Source organism: Oratosquilla oratoria, chromosome 39 (assembly GCF_046742065.1).
Source record: "Oratosquilla oratoria isolate Oo_2021 chromosome 39, ASM4674206v1, whole genome shotgun sequence".
In the NCBI taxonomy this organism is placed as follows: domain Eukaryota; kingdom Metazoa; phylum Arthropoda; class Malacostraca; order Stomatopoda; family Squillidae; genus Oratosquilla; species Oratosquilla oratoria.
The window spans coordinates 30,714,546-30,732,045 of NC_134815.1; the positions used below are offsets into that span (position 1 = coordinate 30,714,546).

The window sequence follows — 17,500 nt, forward strand, 5'->3', positions numbered from 1 at the left end:
CCTTAAACACCACCGCACGGGCTCAAACAAAGCCTATGGGAGTACCATTTCACTCAATAAATAAATAAATAAAAAAAAATAATAATAAAAACCGACTCTCGGCCGAGCGAATGAATGTCTATGTTCCGATACCTGGAATCCGATCTCCGTTCATTAAAATTTCATTTCCATTTACGCTCTTACCAATCATTCAATTATTCTCGTTCAGATCATCTGCTCTTCCCATCCTTTCCCTAAATAATGATGCAATTAAATCGCCTTCGATTCGAGGTTAACCTTAGTCTACGTCATATAACCTCGATTAGTTTAAGTTCGTATTATGTCGCTGTCAATACGGTGGTGTACTTTGATGCCCTGGTTATCGGGTAGACGGAGGTGGGTTACTGTATTGAAGGGGTCAAACCCAAACCTGCCCCCCCACACACACACACACTGTCAACATGTGCGGTTGTATAATGGAATATGGGCCGCCCCCTGAAATTGGACCCCCTATAGAAAATGGACCCACCCTAAAAATGGATCCCTCTATAGAAAATGGACACCCCCCCCGCTAAAATATGTGACTCACTGGAAAAGACCCACTCAAAGAGAGAGAGAAAGAGAGAGAGAGAGAGAGAGAGAGAGAGAGAGAGAGAGAGAGAGAGAGAGAGAGAGAGAGAGAGAGAGAGAGAGAGAGAAATCAAGGATCAAGGGTTGTAGAGGACCTAGTAACAGAACTTGAAAATAATGGTCACAATATAACTTAATATTTTTTTTTACAAGTTTAGGATTGACTAGAAATCTTCTTAGCTAGAAAACTAGTTTGGTTGAAACAATTCAGAGAAAAGAAAAGAAAAGAAAAAAGAAAGAAAAATGTTGAACTTCCAAGTGCTTTCACAAATGGACATGAAAGAGAAATCAACAACACAATATTTGGACTTAAAAAGGATTCTATGATCTTATCCTACTACCCCAAGAAAAATAATGTAGTCACACTTATGAGTACAATGCACTCTCAGCCTTCGATTGGTTAAAAAAGTTCTGAAAAGAACCCTGAATTGATTACATACTACAAAAGGAAGATTAAATGCCCCAGATAAGATGGTGAGGACATATCTTTGCAAAACAATAACTCGAAGAGGGCCTATGGTCATATTCTACAAAATGATTGGTACAAATGGAATGTCTTCATTACTGCTAAACAGCTTCACTTGCAGTTTCAAGAATAAAAGAAAACAGTTCCTAATTCATTTAGGAAAGGAATTTGCTGGATTTGATGCTAAACAAGAACATGACATACAGTCTTCTAGTTCCCCTAACATTTCTCAAACAAGACGACCATTTTCTAGCTCCTCTCATATTCCTTAAGCCATAGAAAGGAAGAAGATGTTCTTTGTGTGTCCCCCCAAAAAAGAAGAAAAAAAAAAATGGACACCCGTACTACATGTAAGAATTGTAATATTCATGTTTGCCATGAACATTCCAATGTTGTCTGCATTTGCTGTCAAAAAGCTGTAATTCTTTCGGCACTAAGGTCAATGCTATTTTTGTTCATTGCAAAGAAGTGGAATTTTGCAAATACTAATATCATAACTCATTTTCAATTTTGCAATATTTTCTATACACCTCTTATTATATTGTAATTGTATAAAACCTTAGTCAAAGAAAAAATAATTAGTATAAAAACTGGATCCAGTAGACCAAGCCAGTAATTTCTGATGTATTGTAATTTGTTTGAACTCTCTGCTTTAATTTCCTTAGAATTCATATAGTATTTTACTGTACCTGATTTGAACAATCAATCTTAATAAGAAAACTGCAATATTATGGATCAAAAGGTCTCCTGTCGGCATGGTCCGCCTTTGTAATCCTTATATTATCCTGTTCACTGTCAAAAAACTGATTATACTCATACCAAATCATAATTCTGTATTTTTATTACCTAATAACTGCAGTTTTGTAAAAAAAAAAAATTGTGTGAAACAGTATTTTTTCATTCACCTGATATCACATATACTGTAGCTTGGAAATAGTGTCAGTATGAATAAAAATTAATTAAAAAACAAATATTGGGTCCAAATTGGATCCAGCTGCTAATTGATTATACATTTTCTCTGGTAGACCAAGGGTTAATAAACAATACTTATTAATAAAAGCTGATATATTATGTTTATAAATGGGAAAAAGTTAACTTTTCTATTATTTTGAGTGTGGAAGTGGGTCCAGTTTTTGCTGCGGAAATGGACTACGGGTCCATTTTCTATGGGGGTCCATTTTCTATCTCCCCCATACATAGATCAAGCACCAATCTATACAATCATCACAATCACGACCACAACCACTACTTTTACTATTACTTTAAACCACAATCCCCACAAATTGCCACGACTACATCTACAACCTCCACAACCAAACTCCCACAACCGCTACCATCACTTCCACCGGAACCACTACCATCACAACCACGGTCATCGCCACAACCAGAACTGCTAGCATCTTCACAATCCCGAACGTCGTCACATCTACAACCTGTTTAGTGTAGCCAACCAACCGAAGCAGCACGCAATACCGCCAAGTGGAGAGAGAGAGAGAGAGAGAGAGAGAGAGAGAGAGAGAGCCCTCAATCCCCTCAACCTCTCACTCCAACTTCCTCACACAACCACCACCACCACCACCATACCTCACCCTTATCCACCTACCAACCTTTCTACTTCTCGGTCCTCCCTTTCCACTCACCCCATCCACACAGGGATTTCTCACCCGACTGCCCCGGTCCCTGTGCACCCCATAACTCCCCCTCCCCCCCCCCAAGTGCCTCTCCACCTTCCCTCATTCTCACCTCTTTTCCTGTCCTCACCCTCCTCATCTCATATCTCAATATCCTGTCTCAGCTGCGATAACCATCCATCTAATGGGGGGAGGATGGGGAGGGGGGAGTGGAGAGGGATGCTGCGGTCCTGACCTTGTCTCCCAGTTGGGGAGATACGGGAGACTGCTTGCATGGGGGGGGGGGAGATGAGTTTAAGTTCGTATTATGTATTAAGCCTCCCCCACCCATACACACACAATTCGACGGTGCAGTGATATCGCTTTCGACCGTTAATTCAGCGGTCCAAATTAGAGTTCCACCCAAAGCTATGACAAAGGAATAAATAAATAAATAAAAAAATTAGAAATAATAATAAAATAAGCACCGTTCCACTGCGAGCCGGCACTCCAACTCTAGTAGGCAAGGAGTTAGGTTGTGTGTGTGTGTGTGTGTGTGTGTGTGTGTGTGTGTGTGTGTGTGTGTGTGTGTGTGTGTGTGTGTGTGTGTGTAAGATCACAGCATTATCCATAGCCAGGACGACATATGACCTCCAAGTTCTCATCCGCTAGGGTAACCGCTGTCGTTCACGAGTCCAGCACGTGGTCCAGGACGTTGGTATATCACACACACACACAACCGTCCATCCATCTGTCAGCAGCGACGTAGGGAACACAACGATAGTGTCTGCTGCGTATATAGCTTCCCGCGGTGGCGTCCTTGGATGATTCTTCCCTACCAACCTACCTCGGCACCCCACCCACCCCTCACCCACTCACCCAACCTGCCTCGTCAGTCTAAGACTGTAACATAAGGCATCGTTGCAGACCTACGTCTCTAGGATGAAGCTCAGTATGTAGTTCGACCATGGACGAGTATGCACAAAGGAAACTGCGAGGTACAGAACGTAATAACCGAATACTGATAAACAACAAATAATAAATAACAACAGTACTAAATACTATTACTACTACTTCTACTATTAATAATAATAATAAAAATAATAATAAATGTTCATGCTGACAGCAGCTAGAATAGACGTTACAGTGTTGATTGGTTCAAAACGTCGTCGGCCTTTTCACAGACGTCTCAGTGACTGACAACTTCTCTCCAAAATAAAGGTCAGGAGACCACGCCAGGACTCGCTTAGCTGCCGTACACGCTAAGATGTCAGCTTTTGGATTTGAACGTGAACCCGAGTTCCGAAGAGACCCAGCAATAGTCAACGAAGACTAATGAGATAGATAGACTCACAAGTAAATTAATAATGATTGGTTGGGGGTGAGAGAGAGAGAGAGAGAGAGAGAGAGAGAGAGAGAGAGAGAGAGACAGAGTCAAGTAAATCAATAACGATTGGTTAGAGAGAGACAAGTAAATCAATAACGACTGGTCAGAGAGAGAGAGAGAGACAGAGACTCACAAGTAAATCAATAATGATTGGTTAGAAAGAGATAACTAGAGAGAGACTCACAAAGAAATCAATAATGATTGGTTAGAGAGAGAGAGAGAGAGAGAGAGAGAGAGAGAGAGAGAGAGAGAGAGAGAGAGAGAGAGAGAGAGAGAGAGAGAGAAGCCTCAAGCTCGAAGGCGGAAACGACGCCTCCGTCTCTTAAGGTGTCCGGTTACTATTAAGTAAGAACATCTTTTCCAACACGATGTTTTAATGTCCTGAAAAGTATAAAATCCTGCGACGATGTTTTCCTTTCCCCGTTCTACGACGTGAGCTCGTGGACCCAAGTCTGAACGTGACTCAAGTGGTCGCGACCCACACTCAGGTGCAAACTATCCCGAATAAAAACCTTTAAACCGGGTTACCACCTAGCAAGCGGTTAAATCTTAACTAGCAAAATTCGAACCTTCAGCCATCACAATACGGAACTGCTTAGTGTAGGCCTTATGGTCTCTTGGAGTCTCCTTTATCCTTGTGTTCTTAATACTGTATACTAGTCGTACCACGCCAAGGCTCCGTGGGCCTCGAATTTTCGACTCCCCCACAGAGAACTTTTCTGATAGCTTGACACGGAGTTCCTCGCGAGCTCCCAAAAGAAATATACACGGATACTCGCGTGACGCCCAAAACGTGCGCTATCACAACTCCCCCCCCCCCAGCAGGAACCTGGTCAATGAACTGGTCCTCCTCCTCCTCCCGGCTGTTCACCTGCAGTAGGTCACCCCCTCGTGGGGGGAGGGGGGGCAAGGGGATACTGACCCGGTTAATTCCGGTTAAAGCTGATTCATTGCACTCTTGCACCGGAACCGGAGGAGCGCAAAAGGACGAAATCAATGCGGACAGGTGGGAGACTGCACGGTTGAAACACCAGGACGGTGTCTGGCTTAAACGGGCAAGGTCTGGTTAGGTCACACATACAGAAATAATAAAATGTATAAAATATGATGAATATTCATGCCAAGCCTTGTTTTTTCTTTCTTATTTTTATCCGCACATGTATACTACATACAAAATAATAATAATAAAAAAATAAAAATAAAATCCCAACACCCATTCCCTTCCCTTTTCATTGTGGATGAAAGATCATCCTTGTTCATCCTTGTCAGAAGCAATGCAGCAAGACATAGCACCTTCACACCAGGGCCCGACTGCCGCAGCTGGTTTTTCCCCCACAGCTTCATTATATGGCGAGCCTCCATCCTCTATTAAATATATATATATATATATATATATATATATATATATATATATATATATATATATATATATTCCACTGCTTAATATAGGAGGTGGCTGATCGGTCTCCGTTATCCTAAGTAATGTTACCCTCCACCCATCTACTACATAGTGGATAAGCCAAGTCTGGACGAGGTGACGGTGAAGGGGACGTCGTCTGAATGGGACCTTTCGCAGTCAGGCTCGTAGATTCCTATTAGCGCTAGAATTTTCAATTGTCTCGGATTTCACGAGGCAAAGGGGTGACTTAGTTAATTTGGAAACCGATATTTAAAAAAATATACGCCATAAATTGCTGCATAAATGTATTTAAAATTAAAAACATGACTCATAATGTTATAATTTTTACTTACTGGTGTGCGATAAGGCTTTGTTAATTTAATTATAAGGTAAAACTAAAAATAGGTAATTATTTTTACTGAAGTAACTATGAGCAGTGAAAATAAGAGGATGTTGATTTCGGTTTGTGCATTTTATCTGAGTGTTGAAAAATAATGGATATCACTGTCACGTCCTGTATATGAAGATAATCAGTGAGATAAAAAATAACAACAGTGGTGGCGGACGTAGGAAGTTAACGATATTTTTGTAAAGAATAGCCTCTTAGATCTGCTGGGAGCTATTTTCAAACAAATATGACTAATTTTACATGTGCCGTGGCAAAATGCACGTTAGATTAAAAAATATATAACTTAGGACAAAGTTTATCGTACCGAAAAAATTAAGTCTTCGACGCAAAATTATATTTTCGATACATTACATGGATTTGCCTATTGCTTGGTGCATTCAAATGAAAGTATATATCAGTATACGTCCATTGAAGTCGGTAGAAAATGACAAATTGCTTGGCTTGATACAATTATAGGCTGTTTTACGAATATCATCTGTGATTATAAATAATGGCTCAAACAATGCTATATGCCGTTTGCAATCATGAAATTAATTGACTTAAATTTCAGACACAATAATGTACAACGATACACCTCTGTAAGCTTATAAAACTTGCCCAAAAAAGTATTTATTTTCCGGCAAGAATTACAAAATCTGGCGGTGTCTGGTATCAATTTGCTCACTCCGAAAGGTCCCATTGAGCCAATTCCAAGAACTCTGTTCTTATTTCTCCAACTTTTCACCACCCCTCTCCCTTCCCCCCACCCTCTCTCTCCCTTTTCTTCTTCCACCACCCTCTCGATATCCACTAAAATAATAATAAATTAATGAATTAATCAATAAATGAAAATAAACAAAAATAAATAAATCTGTGCACCCAGACATGAGCCACACATCACTCTGCAAATAAATCTTCCGTCATTGTTGTGTCAATACAACTTTGCTCGTAAGATAACTACTCTATACAGAAATACACCAAATACCAAAACACCGTAAGATATACATGGTTCTGACATGTCAACATAGAGACCGTTTGGGCTGTTTGGAGCCTTCTTACCCGGAAGCGTGAAACGGAAGACATACGATATAAAAAACCCGGACACCTATTCTTCAGCATTTAATCAACGTCTATAGTTTTCAGGTTATCCTTTGCAAACAAGGCTGCATTTACTAAAACAATAATAACCACGAGGAAACTGCGACTGCATACTTCTGTCAGGTTTGGGAGAGAGTCGGCTTTAGTCCATTAGCTCGTAGCTTATTACTCGTAAAATTTCCACTCGTGTGTCTGAGTTCAAACCCGCACTGGTAATTGTTAACTGCCAACAGCCCTGTCTGACCGAGCAAGTGGCGCAAATATGACGGCGTCGGCAGTTGTTAAGTGCGTCCTGGCGTAAGATCGACCATCTTATTGAGCCTTACTAGAGTGTGAAGGGAATGGAAGAGGAGGCGAAGGAAAAAGTGAAGGAAGTGGAAAAGAAGGAAAGGGAATGGGAAGGGAAAAAGGAAGGGGAAGGGAGATGGGAAGAGGAAGGGTAGGAGGAATGGGAAGAGGAGGAGGAAGTTGAAGAGGAGGAGGAAGGGGAAGAGGAGGAAGGAAAAGGAGAAGCAGAATTGAATTTCATCCTTGATAACCAGCGCTTCTATATTTGGGTGAAAAGCAATACCGCGTCGAAGAATCGTACAGATGGTAAAGGAAAGATTAGGAATGGAAGCAGAGAGAAGGAACAGTAGCAGAAGTTAAATGTGATCAGCATTCTTCCAAAAGAGGAAGAGGATGGAGAGGCGAAAGGGAGGAAGAAAGAAAATGGAAGAGGAAGAGGGAGAAAACGGGAAGGTAAAAAGTAGAATGAAAAGACGAAGAAGAGGAGGTGGAAGGGTGGGAGAAAACGGAAGAGGGTGAGGAAAGGGAAGAGTAAGAAAGTGTCAGTAGGGACAGGGGAAGAGAATGTGAGAAGGAAAAGAAGATGGGGAGAGGAAGAGGATAAGAAAAAGGAAGAGGGCGAGGAAGGGAAGAAAAGGAACAAAGGAAAAGGAGAAGAGGAAGCGAATATGAAAGGAAAACGGGAAGGGGAGGGGGACATTGAACCATAGTTCCCCTCCTGAATCGGATTATAACCGGTATTATAAAAGAAGAGGAACATGAGGAAGAAGAGGAGGAACACGAGAAGAAAAGGAGGAGGAGGAAGATGAGGAGGTGGAGAAAGAAAATATACAACATACGTGTGAACATTAACACGCTACAACAGTCAAGAACAACTAAATAATTATATACATTAACAAAGGCTACCTCCTGACACATATTCGACGCGGTGCAAGCACGCACATGCATGTACGTACGCGCTCACTCACACACACACACACACGAGCGTATGTACATACATACGAGCGTGTACACACACATACATACGAACGTACACGCATACACACATACATACGAACGTACACGCATACACACATACATACGAACGTACACGCATACACACATACGAGCATAAACACACAAATATACACATACACAAACACGAACGTATACAACAAATGTACACAAACACGAACGTACACATATAAACGTTCACACAAACACACATATACCCAAGCGTACACACAAACGTACAAATACACGAAGGTACATACACACAAACCTATTCCACCACCATTCAGTTACTAATCGTCACCACTTCCATTCACGCGAAACAAACAATGCACACAGCCATTCCCATGACCAACCTTCCTCATAAAACCACCCGCATGGGAGCCCGTAGGCAAGGAAGCAAGCAAGCAAGCAGAGGCGTACGTACGAACGTACACACGTACCCATGCACGCACGACGCTCACCGCGGATGCTACTCCATAAATAAGTACACACACACACACACATGCTCGTGACTGCAGCAAGCACGTACACAGTGGTGTGGCAGTCCCAACCGAATTCTGCTGGCGTGTGCGCATGCGTGTCCCCAGAAGCGCGGGGGTGGGGGTGGGGTGTTGTCCGAACTGCAGTTGTGAAGTGGACTGTAGGCAGAGGAATAACTTCACTTAACCAGCGCTTCTATCTTTTATGTGTGTAGTGAGGGGGAGAGGCAATATCTTAATGAAGATGTTGTCAAGGAGAGAGTTAAAGAATGTAGCAGAAGTTAAAAATTACAGCTAATTTTTTTCTTCTTCCAAGTTGCGTATCTAATCATAATAGAAATATGTGTGACCCTATTCCGTAGGAATGCTAAGGTCTCTGAAATACTGATTACATAAAAATCAAGCAGTCAATAGAGAAATATGTATGGTATCGATTCGAGGTACGAGGTATCCATACCTCGAGGGACACGAGGAAGACCTACGTGAAGACCTTTCAGAGAACGGGTTGCCCTTTAAGTGATGCCTAGCATTCGTTAGGACGAAATAAATTTAAAAGAATGGCTCGTATCCACAAACATATATTTAATATGTCCCACATGCTTGTACAGTTGAACAAAAAAAATGCTGGTATTGTGTGTGTGTGATTCACAATGGTCTTAGACATGTTGGACTCGTGATCGACAGCTATTTCCCTCCCGGAAGAGAGCTCAGAGCTCATATATGACCGATCTGGGTAATGCTGTGACCTTACACGAACACACAGACCCCAACTCCCCACCCACGAGAGATGGAGTAACAACTCGCAGCGAAGCGATACTGAAATTATTTCAGCCCTGGGCGGTATTCGAACCCGGACCTCCATAGTGGCAGCCGGGAACTCTAACCATTGCGCCACGAGGTGAACTACAACGACTAACTCGTTCCTACGAAATATGGTGGCACTTTATGACCAAACATACCAATTATTTTCCTTTATGCCCAATTAGATCAAGAAACACCCGGAGCTCCGGTGTAGAACAGTACAATTGTCCAACACCAGTATACACAGATCCTTAAAAATAGAAACTCCCATTATTATAACGTGCGCAGAAAATCCCATGCGGACAAACAAATTTGTACGCCTCGCTACGCTATTCATTTTCTTGCGAAAAAAATATCCACATTTCTCGGCTATTTTGACGGGATCCGACTTAATTCAACCTTTCAAAGCGCCAGCCACTAAACACTGCTGCTATGGATTATGTCATGGCGACTTACGTTATGAGAATAAACCGCATATAAAGGGTTTTTATTTGGGTCCGTTCTCCCAAACCACATTTGGACTTTGAAATATGTCAGCGATGGGTTCGAGCGTGTGGAATAGAGGATTTTAACATCGAGAACGTGAAAAAGACATATATTTATATTGGTACAATTTTTATTTATCGTTATTATATATATATTTCTTCGCATCCGACCTAGTTATGGACCAAAAGGTCTCCTGTCAGCATGCCCAGCCATTGTATAAATACTTAGTTGGTGAATCTGGGTCTACTGATACCCACATCCAATTCCTACCCTCTCAAGCCCTAAGCAGGTTTGTCCACCAAACCTTGAAACAGTACAATGTTGTGAAATTCAAATATGGTATATTCATTCATTGTCTACTATGGGGCCTCAGAGGCGCTTGCAAGATACTGGTAAGTTTGGCCGAGGCCTAATGACAATATTGACTGACTTTTAGGGTGACGGAGTTCTCCTCTGCAGGCACTTGTTGATTTTGTTTGTGTATCATTTGCCATTGTCCATGGTTATAGCCAACGTTGCGTGAGAACCTGCTCAAACACAAGATTTCACCTTAAAAAATTAAAAGAGCAATAATTTACTGACAGACTAGGTCTAGGTCAGTACACACATATATGACCATGTTTTTTTTTAACAAATATAAAATCTTCTTGGCAATTGAATGACTCCTTTGGCCAAGCATGACTAATCAAATAAATAAATAAAATAATTTGAATTTACTGTAGCCTATGCAATTATGCATGCCATCAACAGGCCCCCGTAGGTTGTGGCCTGTAGCCATTTTAATTAAAATAAACACTGATAAAGTACGACTTTGAAAGCCTTAAAAATTGCAACGATTGGGTAATGCGATACATAGAGAAACATACTTGAAACAAAGCCTAAACATGCTATAGAAAAATCCAGACTGGTCATATGATGCCGTGGAAAATAGACTGTACCTTTCCACAAGTTCAGTTTTGTTTCCACTAGTTTAGTCCTCGACACTCCAACCAACGCTTCAGTTGAATGTTTGAATAACTGTCAATACCTTGAATGTCGATCTTGACCCAAGGGACATCGTCCTAAAACAATAAAACCTTTGGAAATAGGACGTATATCAAGATTATCTCTCCATTCACAAAATACATTGAGTTTGTCTGCATCATCCGTAGTTTGCCCAACTGCCGATAGATAGCGTGGTAACTGTGACGTCAACTATGCGGTTTGCTCTTGTCTCCAATTCCACGCGAAGCCTGTCTTGCTGTTGCTTGGGTTACATTACCCACTTTAACCTTTATTGAAGAACTTCTATTCCAATAAAGATCAGCGGTAATCTATATAGATTTTATCCATTCCCTACCGAAGAGGCCACATGTATATGAATAAAATCACTTGGCGGCAGCCATAATGAAATAATAAGTGCTACGCGGCACGCAAGGATACTTCCTACGGTACGTAAAGTAATTCAGATTTTTATAGTTATCTGTTTATGTGATTTAAGGATATCACAGCAACATCAACACCAATAGCAACGACAGCAGCAACATAAATAGCAATAACAACGACAACAGCAACATCAACAGTAACAACGACAGCAGCAATAGCAACAACAGCAATGGCAATTCGTTACGTTTTGATCCAAATCTGCCCTTAAGATGAATAAAAATAATGTCATCATTCAAAACAAAAAACACACGTAGATCATGTCACCGTAATAAAGGATTTACATGCGTAAATAAACGCCTCGAATTGTATAAGAAATTCACGTTGTTTTGAAAATATATACGATTGTCGAGCGACGCTGACTGACAAAGGCGGGAAACCTAACCGACGCGACCTTAGCTCCACCCACTAGCTGCACTGTCACGTAATTGGCTGATAATCTTATTGCCATCAAGTAATTTTGCAATGTTATTTCGACATTACTCCTGTTATTACTGGTCAATGCACTTAATTTTGGTTATAAATCCTAGCCAGGGTATAATTTTCCAAAAATGCTTTGTTGCATTTCAGAGAATAATTGCGTATTCATTGGGACGGTGAGCTACCGTTTGCCTTGTTGACGTTGCGTTGTTCCGGGGACGTTGGAGTAAATAATCTACCAAAGGGCTTTCAGGAACCATCAACACCTCATCTCTATCAATTCCCACTAATTTTCCAACATTTTATTCTACTGTCTATATGTCTTAATTAAAAAGTTAATTGAACGAACTCTACTTTATAATCTTATAACATGGATGTCTGTGCAAGTTTTCAATAGCAATCATACAAGTTCATTAACCTGCCATGAAAGTTTGGTTCAAATGCACAGTAGTATATTGACGAACAAAATGAGGAATAAACATGTGGACTGATTCAGACAGTATATGAATCATGATAACATGATCATAAGCCAATGACATTTCAGTGAAAAAGTGGGTGGTGCATTCACGAAGCTAAGAGCGCACACTGACCACGCACGCCTTTCAGCCCTTCACCACGGGAAACTCTATTTAGCTTATTTATCTAATTATCTATATACTTCTTTATTAATATTTTTCAGACTTGTATTCCGACTACAACATGGCGATCTTTATGCAGTTATACTATATTTTAGAGAATCAGCTCAGGACGACGACGAAGAGCAAGAAGAAAAATAATTTCCTAGGGAACGAACTGAGAGTTGCAATGAAGAGGTGCTAATGAATGTATGTCAGTATGAGGGAGTGACATAATGGAAGTGGAACGAGTGGTGACGATGGAAGTGGAACGAGTGGTGAGGATGGAAGTGGTGACGGCGATTTATTCAGCCGATGGTTGGGATTCTGTCCTGTGAACTAGTCTTTATGTAGTTGGGGGAACATGGGCCAGATTCTGAAAGAACTCTCGATCGAGACCCAGTGAGTGCTCTTCCATCAGCATCATAAGAAAAAAATCGCATGACCTAACAAAAACAAACAATTAAGTTAAGTTAAACAAAAATAAATAAGTAAATATATGAGATTAAATACAAATAAAAAAAGTCTATAAGAACGCCTGGGTGGCAATGATGTTAAGAATCATCACGTTGTCAGCGCGCCGGTGGTAAAAGCGACATGACATCTAGAAACACGACTCGTTATCATCTTCTTACAATCTCTCTTCCAAACACACCATTTAGTAACCTCGACACACACTCTCATTGGCCTGGATACTGATCCTGGTTTTTGTAGTGGTTGACCAGATCTTGCTTCCCTACAGGAGGGCTGGTCTTATGACATTTGTGTGACAGTCTGGCTATGGCTGCATCAAAATCTTAATCAAAACTGTATGTGTAAGTGTGTGTGTGTTTTTGTGTGTATGAAAATAACTACCACCATTGAACGTTTCTTACTCCTATAATAATATTTAAATAACCACAACCAAATACTGAAGCATAACATTAAAACATTACCATGAATGAGTTACCTTCCAGAAATGCAAGAGACACACTTTATATTTTGTCCCTCTCATGACATCTATATTCATGCTATGATGCTGTGATTGATTACTAAAGGACAAACACCGCGACAATAAATCATGTCAACGACGACAAGGAGCATCTTGCAAATCTGTCAACAAGACCAGTATTGCTCTCGTATAATCATTCGTTTTATTTTCTTTTTCTTTTTTATATTATGCTCCCGTTTGTTAGTTTATCTATTTATCATTTTATCATTTCATTTCCTATATAATTTACATTGTCTTATTTATTTATCTAATAGTTTTTTTTTTTGTCAGCCATAACCTGTATATAATTCTAATTTTATCTTATCCATTTACCTATTTATTCATTTATCTATTCGTTTTTGTCGGCTATTGCTTATTCATTTTCTATTATTCTTTCATTTCTTATTTGCTGTGTTATTTGATTTTATTTATTGATTCTTCACGGCAATAGCTAGTGCTTCCATCCGTGGGGATAATATCACGCCTGAGTGATGAAGTCACTGAGATGGTAAAGGATAATTAATTAACGATGGCGGTCGAAAGGGGCAGTCGAACTGAAAAGCGAAGTCTCCAATCATACATGAATGCTGCGTTACTCTGGTCCGTAGGGATGTTAAAATACAGAGTGCGTGAAATTCATTAAGTCCATACCTCCAAATGGGAGCTCTAAATGTCATTCGCACATTTAAATAAATTACATATGAACATGAAAAGATAGACGCACACACAGAGCGAGAGAGAAAGAGAGGGCGAGGAGAGAGAAGAAGCAAGGAGAGAGGGGGAAGACGAGAGGAAGTGAGAGGGGGAAGAAAAGAGAGAGAAGAGAGTGAGTGTGGGAAGGCGTGTTGCCATATATCATTTCTACACCTCTTGTTTTTCTTAGGAACAGTACTGTAGAGAGATATATGCCTGCCAGCTCCCAAGGCTCAGGTATTGGACCAGCTGGAATGACTACAGTCATCTTGATATACGAGGTCCAAGGTGCCCGTTTTTCAACCGCCTTCTTCAGTTGAACCACCGAAATTTTGATGATATTTCAATTTGTCACAACCGAACCGAGAGGCGCAGGCTTGAACGAAAATGAGGGACAGAAGATGACGCACAGAGAGAGTGTGTCTGCTATTATGGACAGTATGGCGAGAGGACATAGGACTGGTTTTCGTGTCGCATGCTTTCGGGTCAACGTTTTTTTTCCGTTTTCGTTTAAGCATGTTGTAATTAGTTTTACTGATGCTACGTGTGTGGTCTACATATTTTATGATTCATACAATTATTAATATATCATGGACCCTCTTGCATGGAGAAATCATATAAATAAATGCATTAATCAATAAAAATAAGATAAACCTATCGATCCCATTTCTAACGCCATAATTGGTCAACGTCAACCAACTGGGAAACGGCAATGTGCTGGTCTAGTGATCGACAGCTTCCTAATGAGAGCTCAAAGCTCATATATGGTCTGGTCTACGGGTAATGCGATGACTTTACACACACTCCAACTAGCGTGCGTGTGTGTGTATGTTTGCGTGTACACACGGAACTTGTTCCGAACGGTAAATTTTCCAACTGAAGAAATTTTACGAACGGAGTTTCCCTAGTTTCCACCTCTGGGTAGTTTTCTTTCGTGATACGTTGCGAACGGTGCAGACAATGTTAGATAACACACCATATCTGGAAGGTCGCCATGTAAACTTCCTGCCGAGGCAGTGCACTGTAGTTCAGTTCGAAGCTGTAAGAATCATTTAGATTAACACTTAAGCAAGATGCTGTAATGATTATCATTTACTTTATATTATTTGTTTTTGTTTTGTTATCATTTGTCTGTTTGATTCTCATTTATTATTAGTTATATGTCAATTTATTATTATTTACTATATACCTGGATGCAGGGATGACCCGTCATCCAGGAGGTGCCAAGATAAGAGGGAGGGAGGAGCGTGGAGGGGAGTGGAATATATGGGAAATGGAATGGGTGGGAGTGGTTTCTATGCCTTTTTTATTTTGGCTACCCCCCCATGTAGGGGGAAAAGCCTTTGGTATATGTATGTATGTATTTACCTGTTTGTTTATTATTTAACTATACCTATGCATTTATGCATTTTATTTGTTATTTACATTATTGTAGCTTTTATTTATTTATTTATTATTATTATGATTTTTTTTCGCATCCGACCTAGATATGGACCAAAAGGTTTCCTGTCGGCATGCTCCGCCTTTGTAATCCTTTGTAAAATGAAGCGGTGGGGTCAACCAGTTTCGGCTGTCGGGTTCTGTTGTGATGGTGCTGTGTCTTACTGCATTGCTCCTGGCTCAGGTAGGGTTGGGGTTGTGGAAAGGGGTGGCCCTTTATCCACAATGAACTAATACATAGAGAGATTTCCCCGGAAAATGAAGATATCTCGGTTGGAGGAAGAGGAGGAGGAGGAGGAGGAGGAGGAGGAGGAGGAGGAGGAGGCTTCCACAAACCTTTGACATTTTAAGCAAATTTACTTTTTTCTCTGAACAGTTACAATCAAAGGTTTCCCTTTGTCAGTTCCAATCAAGGCGTTTTTTTTGCAAGGTTTATCACATGAACTAATTTAGAGTTGCAAGATTAAACTTCGAATTACACAAACCAGATAAGTCACATCGTACATCCGGTTGACATGATCGTGTATGGGGTGTTGTTGACATGGCATTACCGTGCAATGTTTTCAAGTTTACAAAAAATAGTGAACGTTTCTGATAACTTGTTCTAAGATTATAATATTTATATATTTATCTATTCATTTACTTCTTAGGTTCTCTATCCTAAATATGTATGCCAATGAAATAAATCCTCAAACTGTTCTCGCTAAATTTATTTTCACAAACAGCAACATGAGAGAGAGGTATCTTTGAGGTATTGTAAATGTTATTGTAACTGCCTGGCATCTTTACTAGAATGTAAAAACTCAGCACAACTTACACATGTGTAGCGCCAAAATTCTAAGAATAACAAACTCAATTCTGCTAAGAAAACGTTCGACGAGAAACTGGGAAAGAAATCCAAAATCAATGTTGACCTAAGCTTCAAAATCCTACAATGAAAACAACTCAGTGTACGCGTATGACCATACATATGTCAGCCTTATGTGTGGGCAAGCGACAAGATTAATGCACGTATCAAAAAGCATAATAATTTACGTAAAAGAATAATAATAAAATAAAGATAGATTAAAAAATGGGTGGTGGTACCACCGAACTTTTGATTATTACTTTTATCTATTTATTATCATTATTATTATAATTATTATTATTATTATTAAGATGCACCTGATTTGTTCAAATATGTTGGGTGAGGAATGCATTATGTCTGGGATAAATGTGTCTCAGTCCACTTCTGAGCTCTTGATGACCTTCTGGGGGGTGAGGTACGAGTGTGCAAGTGTGTGTGTGTGTGTGTGTGTGTGTGTGTGTGTGTGTGTGTGTGTGTGTGTGTGTGTGTGTGCGGGGGGGGGGGATGAGGGCGGGGTGCGTGGAGCGGTTAGACAACTCTCGTAAAGGTCCACTGAGGTAACCCTGGACTTTCAGAGCAAAATCAGCACTTTTATCTAAATATTATTTTCCTTAAGTCACACAATTTCATTCACCCTAGAGGAACCCATATACATTAACATGAAAAAGTTAAAATTAAAAATAGAATTATCATTAATTAATCCTTCATCTTTTGTAACTTCCTTCTGTAAGCCCACACACACACACAAGGCGACGTCACCCAGGTCATCAGAAAATTCACAGGATTCATTTACAAAAATCTTATGAATATCGCGGTGATATCTCGCAACACTGTACAAGTGTTCCACAAATATGTGTGTTTACGTATGGGTGGATGGAGGGAGGGAGGGGGAGGGAGGGAGGGAGGGGAGGTAGATCGACAGCAAAGGACATTTCTATTACACGTTCCTAATATGAAAATAATAATAATAATAATTTTAATAATAATAATAATAATAATAATAATAATAATATCTATATACCACGGGCTTTTTCCCCCTTATAAGGAAGGTAGCCAATCCAAAGGCACGTACCCGCTCCCACCCATTCCA

The 17,500-nt window shown here is 40.3% G+C and overlaps 1 protein-coding gene across 2 annotated transcripts in view; it reads right to left on the reverse strand.

Moving 5' to 3' along the window:
- LOC143020328 (uncharacterized) overlaps window positions 1-17,500 on the reverse strand; it is a 341,801-nt gene that overhangs the window by 205,545 nt on the left and 118,756 nt on the right. The gene's annotated exons all lie outside the window — the stretch shown is intronic.